Raw genomic sequence first — 10,237 nt, forward strand, 5'->3', positions numbered from 1 at the left:
AAATACTTTCACGCTCCCGCTAGGGAAAAAGCCCTCTTGTGCAAGAATGCTTGCTCAAGAGGGCCAGTGTAGACAGGGAAGAATTGTTTTGCGCAAAAAAGCCCCGATGGCTAAAATGGCGATCGGGGCTTTCTTGTGCAAAATCGCGTCTAGACAGGCCCCAGATGCTTTTGCGCAAAAGCATCCTTGCCAGTCTAGATGCTCTTTTGCGGAAAAGCTTTTCCGTTAAAAGTATTTCCGCAAAATCATGCCAGTCTAGACGTAGCCTAGGTGTGTGAGTTACACTTACATCTTACCTAGACCCCACACCCCACTCCAGCCTGCTCCCCAATGGCAACCTACAGCACACTGAACCCCTTATTTTTTGCCACACCCCAGAGCCTAGGGTACCACAAAATCTATTAATACCCCTGGGCCCCAGAAAAGTTCATCTGGACATTTGGGGAAGCACTTAGGCAGGGTGGGTAACCTCAGGGCCAGGGTCCAGATGCAGCCCCTCACTTGCCTAGATCCAGCCCCCAATGCTCAGGGTTTCCCCCTCCCACAGCATTGGGGAGCCCGTGCTGGTACCAAAGCCCCTTACCCTGTCGAAGCAAAAACAAGCTCCTCTGTGTTTAGGCAGCTAACAAACAGCTTTATTAATTAATAAAGCACAGCATGAGCCAAACGTGGTCACAGCAGAGCCGGGCCCAGTAAGGCTGCTAATACAATCAATCCTAGTATCTTTATACCCTTAGCCAAACAGTCTGACGTCAGGGCATCTAATTACAGAAATCCTTAAGGCTTTGTTTTTCCAAATTTAATTATCAACAAGATGGCGGACAGGTACGAAGGAGTACATCTCCTGTCCCAACCAGCCCAATTAACACATACCAATAGCCCATCCTGTAGGCCTCTTCTCACAGGGTGACAGAAAGTTCACTCTGGTCTACGTGCTTGAGAGAAAAGCTGAAATGGTTTCTGATATACAAGATGGCTTCTAGCTAAATATGAAAATGGTTTCTACAGCTTCTACATCTCCCCCCTTTTAGCCTTTTAAAGGCTAACCTTGAAACCATTTTACAACTATTTCTATTAAAGTATTTATGTACATTTTTTTGTTCCTTTCTCTGCTCATCCTATTTTAACATCATGAGTTCTACATTCTTTTTTGTAAGGGTCTGTCTTGTGTTTTCCAGAATACAAGAAATACAGCATTTGATTAACAAGAAACAGCAATAAGCACAAAAGAATATAGCCAATACTAAAACTACTCTTTGCAAAATCCAAGTTCCTACATGTCTAAACTAGCCTCCCAACTAATCCCAGAGGGTCCAGTCTTCCTCCTGCCTTAGGCGTTCCACAGTTCTTTCAATCTCTGAGGCATCTTCCTCTACTTCTTTGCTGGTGTCAGAAATATACCCACAGTATTCTCTTCTTACTAAGGCACAAACCCTGCCCTTACTAGCTAGGACATAGTCTAGGGCCATCGGTTTGGGCTTTTTTTTCCTCACCCTGGCTCCTGAACCATTACATGTCCAGCAGTACTTTCCAATTGGGGTCAAGGCTAGGCGGATATACCCTGGGTTATTAAACCTTTTATCCTGCCAAGTATCATTTGGCTTAGTTCACTAAACAGTGTGCTATTCATTTGAGTGTTGTTTAGTGGGACTGGAATCATTGGGATGCCTCCTTCTGAATGTACCGGACTGTGAGCACATATCTAGCAACCTGTGGAATTAAATTCTTGGGAAACTTGGTTCATTAAAAGCATAAACACATTTGAACCATGTAGGTTATAACTGCTAGTTTTAAAAACAAGATTAAGCATAAGCTCAACATGAATTGTTTGTCCAGCCTCATGCTGGCTGTTCTTCAGGACTTCGTAGTTTGCTTCACCTATCGCTGGCAGGTTCTTCTGGGCCGCAGCTGGTACCTTAGCCTTGGGGTCTCAGGCTCGTCTGCTTCTGGGCCTGGATTGCCGGTACCAAGCCTGCGCTGATCCTCGTCTACTTCTGGACCTGGGTCTCTGGTACCAGGTCTGTGGTGCTCATTGTTGGGGCCAACCTCTGTAGGGGCCGGAACGGGTTTGCGGTGGGATGCGTGAATCCAGGTGGGCAATCCTTCGCACTTTCCAGCAGTATGGGTGGTCAGAAGGACTTGGTAGGGACACTTTCACCTGGGTTCCAGGGCAGTCTTCCGCTGGTGAACTTTCACGCAAACCCAGTCTCCTGGTTGTAGTTTAAGGCACGGCTCAGTCGGGGCCTCTTGGAAGGCGTCCTTAACCTGTGAATGATAAGACTGTACACACCTCATAAGTTCCTGTTAATACTTGACTATGCTTCCTTTAACAAGTGTGGCATCAGCCAGGTTAATTTCTGGGCTGCTTTACAGTCTTATAGGTTGGCCACATGCAATTTCATGTGGACTGAGTCCAGTTTTCCGATTAGGAGTGGCTCTCATGCTCATTAGGGCAATCGGGAGTGCTACTATCTATGTTAAGCCAGAGTTCTCACATATTTTAGCAAGTTTGTTCTTTAAAATTCTGTTTAATCTTTCTACTGCTTCTGCGCTCTCCAGGTGTCGTGCACAGTGCAGTGCTTGTCTGGTAGAGTAGTACTTTTCCAGTTTTTTTGAACAATTTGCCTAGTAAAGTGGATACCTTTATTCCTGGAGATCACAAGGTGTATTCCCCATGATGGGATGTAATGATTTAGAAGTTTCTTAGCTACTGTGATGTCATCATGTTTCCTGCAGGGATAAGCTTCTACCCATCCCAAAAACAAGCAAACAATAACCAGCACATTATTCAAAAGACTGACATTTAAGCAATTGAATAAAGTCCATTTGTAAATTCAGAAATGGTCCCAAAGGCGGAAGTCTGGTTGCCGGAACTGTCTTTACAGGTTTACCCACGTTGTGGGCTTGGCAGACAGGGCAAGCCAGACAGTAATCTTTGGCTGCTTGGGAGAATTTGGGAGCAAACCAATTTTGTTTTAAGGATTGCTACCATCCCCCCCCTTTGCTAACGTGCGACAATCCAGGGAGCACGGGGGCAAGGTGAGGTAGCAAGACCACTGGGGCAACAATGTGGCCATCAGAGCTGCACCACAAGTGGTCTGGGCGCAAGGTGCACCCTGCCAGTCTCCACTCCTGCTTTTCTGATTCTGGGGCTTGGTTTCGCAGGAGGGCCAGTTCTGAAAGAGACGGCGTAGGAGCTGGCGATGGTAGGACAGAAGGGAAAAAACAGCAGGTAGAGGAGCAGATTCCGCTACATTCCAGACAGTACAAACTGCATAGCCTGCTACTAAAACTCTACTAGAATTATAAAGGCAAGAACCATTTATATAAAGCACAATGTTAAGATTATTCAAGGGACTTAAATTATTCTTTCATTAGAACAACAATATTGTACACACAACGTTTGAAATACATATATCACAATCAAGACACAAGACAAATCTGGACAGAACACAGAACCATGGGGGTTTTTTTTCCCTTCGGTTAATTTTCATATGATATTAGCGCTTCTTGATGATCTGAAAGACAAAGAAAACATTTCTACCCACATTGGGGTGGTGCATTATATTTTAGAACACTTTTTCTTTAGAGATTTTTTTGCTACCTTTTGATCAGCCTGCTGTTACCCAATGGTATGCTTTTATTTTGAACACTAGCTTCAGAGGGTTTGAGTAAATTACTTCATTATTTAATTATTAAGTTAAAGGTGGCATGCCTCAGTTTCCCTCTTGTACTGCAGACCAGGCTTTTTTTTACTGACACAGAAACTCTTAGAACAAGGTGCTTGCTAGTTACTATTCCAGCAAGCAAAAAGGTTTTCCTTTCCTGAAAAGAATCACATGCAATGTTACAGACTTACTTATGGGGGACAGTGCTCCCCCCCCCTTCCAGAACAAACAGGCAGTTTGCAGACACACACAACCTTGGATCTGAAAGCAAGCCAAAAGTGCTATCAGCTCAGCCTTGAACAGAAACACTGTGAAGTTTCTGGGCTTGGATTTTTTTAAACAATAATTAGGTTCCATGGAAGACACATTTAACCCTTAGGGTGCAGGTTTTACAAATTTACAATGTATAGATTCTATTCTTTTATGCCGTTAACCAATTAAGTTTCAGTAGAATTCCTTACTTTCCCTTTAATAGATTTAACAAAGTGTCTGTAGCCAAATGTTTAACTTGATTGTTTCATTGCTAAGGTGATTAAAAGAGGCTGCAAGAAACAAGGAGTCATTTCTTAAAGCAGGGTTTTTTTGTTTGTTTTTTTCCCTCTCCCTTAAGATTTGGAGGAACACTTTCTTTAAACTGTTAAACTTATTTTAAACTTTGTGTTTTGCTTTGGATCGGGCAAGTTTGTTACAGGAGCCCGTGTTTTCAAAGGGAAGAGCTAATTCCTTTCAGTTATTTTTCATGTTTCCTCTCTATCTGTGTATGCGTTATAAAGAGGGATAGAGGGGTGATGTTGTGCCAGATTTTCCCCCCAAGCTTGGTTGATATGGGTGTGCCAACTGAGAATTTTATTTTCTTTTTTTTCCCCCACTTTTTATGTATTATTTTGGCACAGAGGTGCTGCAGCAACTTTTAAGTTACCTATCTTACTGCAGGGCGGATTTTTGCTTTTCTGAGCTTCACTTTTATCCCTCAGGGCTTTAATTTTTCTTGTTTTCAAATTTGTTAAATGCTTACAGGTCCTTGGACCATTATGCACGTACATGTAGTACACAGGGGTGCCTTTCGGCAGAGTGGGGGGTGTTTAGACTAACCCCCACTTAAATTAACTTTACACACTCCAAAGAAAGAGTCCGCCGGGTCTAGAGTGTCAGACCTTAGCAGCTCATGAAATAAGGGGAGTCGTCACTCCCTCACATATCCGCTGAGTCTCGAGGTTCAGCTGACGCCCCCCCCCCTTTGCGTTCAGAGCTCCCTCGTGGGAGAGCCCTGGTGCAGCTGGGATCAGCTCAAGTCTCAGACCTATGCAGCGGCATTCATTCTTCACTCGTTACATTCATACTCATTTTCCCACACACAATTTTTTTTCTCCTTTTTTCACATTTTTCCTTCAGTTTCCACATTTAGATGCATCTTTATTTATTGTCCAGTTCCCATGGGTTTCTATTAAGTGACGCTGCCCTAAGACACCCGGCACTTAATATCAGACTTCATTAGGATCCTATACCAGAAGGCACTTATCATAAAGGCACTGGAATTCCTGTAGACTGACCTACCCCCATTTTCTGCGCGCGCTTAATTCTGTAAGACACCGAACCAAAGTCCGCCTGCTTACACCATATTCTGCAAGTCACCGAATCAGAATCCGCCTGCTCGCTCTGCGAGTCACCGAATCAGGATCCGCCTGCTTGCTCTGCGAGTCACCGAATCAAGAATTCACCTGCTCGCACTGGTCCCCCCCCTTTTTTGTTGCGAAGCACTGGACTCAAGGTCCACCTGCCTCGCAGGGGTTTCCGGCACCTGCCCCAGCCCGGCAGAACACCACGTCCTGGCGCCTGGAGACAGCCTGGCGGAATGGGGCACTATGGCCTGGGATTAGCCTCAGAGGTCAGTACTACGCCCACAAATAACAGAGCGAGACAACAAAGCTTCCCCACAGTTCCGTGTGCCGAGACAGAGTAATGGCACCACACCAGCTTTTAGCGTCCAAACACAGAGGGTCCAGCGCATGGCTGCCTCACTAGAGACACCGGTGTGCCCTTTTGGAACTGTGACACATAAGACAGGCCTAATAGACAAAGACAGACACAGACAAACAAAAATGTTAGCCGCTCCACAAAATTGAATTCCGTAGCTCCCCTTACCCCGATGGCCGGCCGTCACTCCAAATCCCAAGCCCTCACTAGGAGATTTCGTAACAGGTATCTCCTTACCTTTTATTGAGCGCTCTGAGAGGTTTGGAAGTGGAGTGCCGGTCCGTCCATACGGGCAAGTGGCGCGTTAGGAATCTCGGTGGAACCTCCAAATTGTCGAAGCAAAAACAAGCTCCTCTGTGTTTAGGCAGCTAACAAACAGCTTTATTAATTAATAAAGCACAGCATGAGCCAAACGTGGTCACAGCAGAGCCGGGCCCAGTAAGGCTGCTAATACAATCAATCCTAGTATCTTTATACCCTTAGCCAAACAGTCTGACGTCAGGGCATCCAATTACAGAAATCCTTAATTAAATTTGGAAAAACAAAGCCTTATCAACAAGATGGCGGACAGGTACGAGGGAGTACATCTCCTGTCCCAACCAGCCCAATTAACATACCAATAGCCCATCCTGTAGGCCTCTTCTCATGGGGTGACAGAAAGTTCACTCTGGTCTACGTACTTGAGAGAAAAGCTGAAATGGTTTCTGATATACAAGATGGCTTCTAGCTAAATATGAAAATGGTTTCTACAGCTTCTACAACCCCCAACACCTCACCACGGGGCTGAAGCATAGAAAATATTCCCACCCTACGGGTGTGGGTGTGCCCTTCTCATCTCTGACTGAAAAAAGCCAAGTTGATACATTCCAGGGGTAATGGAACCTATAACCAAATTGGAATAGATAACCCATCCAAATTGCCAAACTTGTGCATATCCTACGAGTGGAGGGGGAAAAATGCCTCTATTTGTCTTTCGTGTTCGGATTTCCTGGCTGAATTTTTAATTTTGACTTTTTCTGCTTAAAACCAGGAATAAGGGACTTTTCGGTAAAGGCTTTATTTTCCAAAAGATCCCCGTCTAGACTGGCGCTTTTTTCCCAGCAAAGCCAAGAGCCGAGCCGGAAAAAAGCGGCAGCCATGTTCATGCAAATGGAGCGGGGAAAATTTAAATCCCCGCTGCCTTTGCAATTCTGACTTGGCTCTTCTGCATCCCTTTTCCAGAAGATTGGTGCAGTGTAGACACAGCCTTACAGTGACCATAATAGAATAACATTTAACGTTCCTGTGGTGGGAAGAGCACCTCAGCAGTCCAACACACTCGCATTTAATTTAAAAAAAAGGGAATTACACAAAAAGGAGGAGGTTAGTTCATCAGAAATTAAAAGGTACAGTGACTAGAGTAAAATCCCTGCAAGCTGCATGGAAACTTTTCAAAGACACCAGAATGGAGGCCCAACATAAATGCATCCTATTTTTTTAAAATTTGGGGTAAGAGACCTAAAAAAGAGACATGGTGGCTTAACAACCACGTAAAAGAAGCAGTGAGAGATAAAAAGGCATCTTTTAAAAAGTGGAAGTCCAATCCTAGTGAGGTAAATAGAAAGGAACATGAACACTGCCAACTTGACTGTAAAAATGTAATAAGAAAAGGCAAAAAAAGAGAGAGGAACAGCTAGCCAAAAATTTAAAAAGTAAAAGTACATTAGAAGCAGGACGCCTGCTAAAAAAACCAGTGGGGCCATCGAGATACAAAAGGAGCTATGGAGGACGATAAAGCCATTGCGGAGAGACTAAATGATTTCTTTGCTTCAGTCTTCAGGCCTGAGGACGTTCGGGAGATTCCCAAACCTGCACCGTCCTTTGTGAGTGATGAATCTGAGGAAGTGTCCCGGATTGAAGTGTCATTAGAGGTGGTTTTGGAACAAATAGAACAACTTAACAGTAACAGGTTCTCAGCCCTCCCTCCCTCCCTCAGGGCTGTATTTCATTCAAAGAAAAATACAGTGTTTGGTTCCTTCAACTCAAAACAGGTGTGTTTATTGAGCCTGCAGGGAAGGGGGGGAAGGGATAGTGGAGCAAGGGGCAGGCCCCTAGCAGGGAGGCCCTGGGGAAAGTTACTGGGATCCTTAAGAGAAACTCTCCCTCTGGGCCTCCTGGATGGGCACCCTCAACTCATAGGTCCGGCCGATGTCCACAGCTACTCCAAGACCCTCCCTTTGCAGCCAGTATCCGCCTCCCTCCCCCTTCCTCTCCACAACATCGTGGAGGCACCCGAAGGTGCGCTCCACCTGGATTTGGACATTGAATGGGGTCCAGATAGCCCGCGTATGGGGAGAGGGTAGGCCCCGTCCCCCATGATGCACAGCGGCATCTGCCTATTCCCAACCCCAAAGTCACACCGGGGGAAGAACGTGCGAGCGTCCAGCTTCTGGAAGATGTTGGAGTTTCCAAATACACAGGTGTCATGCGCCCCACCCGACCACCTGACAATTGTGGAAGCCATCAGTTCGGAGGATATTGGGGATTCAGCTACACGTCCAATTAGAAAAGAAGAAGAAAAGACCCAACAACTTGGGAGTGAACATTAAGCAAGCGAGCGCCCTCACTACTAGATTTGTGTCTGCTTCTGAACAGTAGTATCACATCATTACCTTTTGTGGGAAAGAGGCAGCCGGGGAGAGAAAAAGGGACCTTTATTGAGGAAACGGTGGTAATCTTTTTCCCCAATAAAGAGGAGATTTTGATTGGCAGCGCTAGAGCTGTTCACCAAAGCTGAAGAGCCCATACCTAACCCATAGGAACGCCAAATCTCATGAACATGCAAATACACAGGAAATCTCTTTGCTAAAATCAAAGGGCCTTTGATGATTCAGGCTTCGTGACAGTTGTATAAGATTTCAGTGCCATCTAGCACGGCTGGTCTTGCATTGAAGTGTGAATCAGGGCGAGTAACATCGGCACAAAGCAGGCTGACGTCTTCCGAAGCTTTGAGCAGGCAGGGTGCTGAGCACCAGAACTGCAGCTAGACAGAAGGGTTCAAGTCAAATCATGAAACAGATGAAGCATTTTAACTTCCTCTTGTTTAGTTTAATCAAACTTCATTTTAAATAAGTAAAATATGGTGTCCAACACAAAAGATTTCAATGTTTCCTTTATTTAGGGCAAGGATAGGGAACTCTTTTTTTGGGCCAGGGGTCACTGAGCCACAGAAAAATCAGTCGGGGGCCACACAAGTGAGAAGCACAAAACTACTCCAAAAACCCCAGCGCTCACTGATGTGACCCTGACTGAGACACCTCAGCCCTCTGGTGCCCCAGCCTTAAGAGGGGAGGAGGGAGAACTGATGTTCAGGGCTACCCATAGACCAGACTTTTCCAGGGTTCCAGAGTTAGTGGATTTTTATGGACCCCCCCTTAGGCTTTGCGGTAGGGACATCAGCGAGGGGCACAGTGCATAAGACGGGGCTGCAAGCAAGTAGGACAGGGCTGGAGTGTAGGATCTGGGAGGAGGAACAAGGGTGGGTGCAGTGCCTGGCCATGAGAAGGGGGTGCTGGGCCTCAGGGGGGAGAGAAAGGATTGGGGGGGGGAGGGATCTGTGCATTAGGGGGAGGCCTTACCTGACTTGGTTCCTCCTTGCAGCAACAGCTGCAACCACGCTGTACCAGCCAACGTGGAGAGAGGGCCTGTTGCCCCAGCAGCCACACAGTCAGGTGCAGGTCCCGTCCAGCACTGACACCTCTGGTGCCTGCTGAGGAGCATCAGCCCCCAGCCCTGCTTCCTCCCACCGCAGCCTAACCTGCTGCAGGGAGGAAGGAGCCCTCTCCAGCTGCTGCACAGGGGAGAGGGCTGAGCTTCTTTCCCCCAGGCTGCTGAAAATTGGCTCACCTGCTTTAGATCGCCCATCCCTGCGCGAGGGGCTGGGGCCTGCAACTGCCTCACAAGCTGGCCAAAGGGCTTGGGCTAGCTAGATGGGGCCCCTCTGCGAGGCTTTTGCCCATCCCTGGACTATGGTAATCAGCAGCTTGGTTTCTGGGTACATAGTGGTCAGCCGAAGAAGAGGGTTGTACCCAGGCAAGTTCGTGCTAGTGTTTATATATTTGAGAGTCTCTAGGGTGCCACAGGACCAGTGTGGTTGAAGTTTATTTAGTTACAGACTAACATGGCTACCGCTCTCAGCCCTTGTTTTCTGTGGCACTGAAAGGGGGCCCCTGGGTAATGAAGAAGGTCGCTTTGTAACCCAGGCCTGTCTGACTTAGAAAGCCATTGGCGTACTATTAATGCTGCATGATTGACATCAGTGTTTGTACCAGAGCAGCTGGTTGTCAAACCCTGGGGGGGCTTACCCTTTCCCAGAAAAAATGTCCTGTTCCTGATCGGTTCAGGACAGCACGGGATGGATCCTAATTAGTCACTGAACCTGCAGGGATTGTGGGTTAACGTCCTAATGCCATACAGTAGCCCTGGCTGTGATCTCAGACCAAAGTCAGCAATATAAAGAACTAGAATTAGCAGTGCCACCTACTGCTGGAGTAGGCCTTCCAATAGCAGCTCTGTAAACTAGCACCAAGGACACGTGTGGCACGCTGTTTTCTTAG

General features: G+C 46.5%; 1 long non-coding RNA gene across 1 annotated transcript; it reads right to left on the minus strand.

Moving 5' to 3' along the window:
- Positions 1 to 613: 613 nt before the first annotated feature.
- Positions 614 to 2,769, minus strand: LOC142827167 (uncharacterized). Its single transcript, XR_012901642.1, has 2 exons — positions 2,642 to 2,769; positions 614 to 2,280 (listed from the first exon to the last, which is right to left on the minus strand). It is a non-coding gene; the product is annotated as an uncharacterized LOC142827167 (long non-coding RNA).
- Positions 2,770 to 10,237: the final 7,468 nt, after the last annotated feature.

Source organism: Pelodiscus sinensis, chromosome 2, assembly GCF_049634645.1.
Source record: "Pelodiscus sinensis isolate JC-2024 chromosome 2, ASM4963464v1, whole genome shotgun sequence".
Classification (NCBI taxonomy): domain Eukaryota; kingdom Metazoa; phylum Chordata; order Testudines; family Trionychidae; genus Pelodiscus; species Pelodiscus sinensis.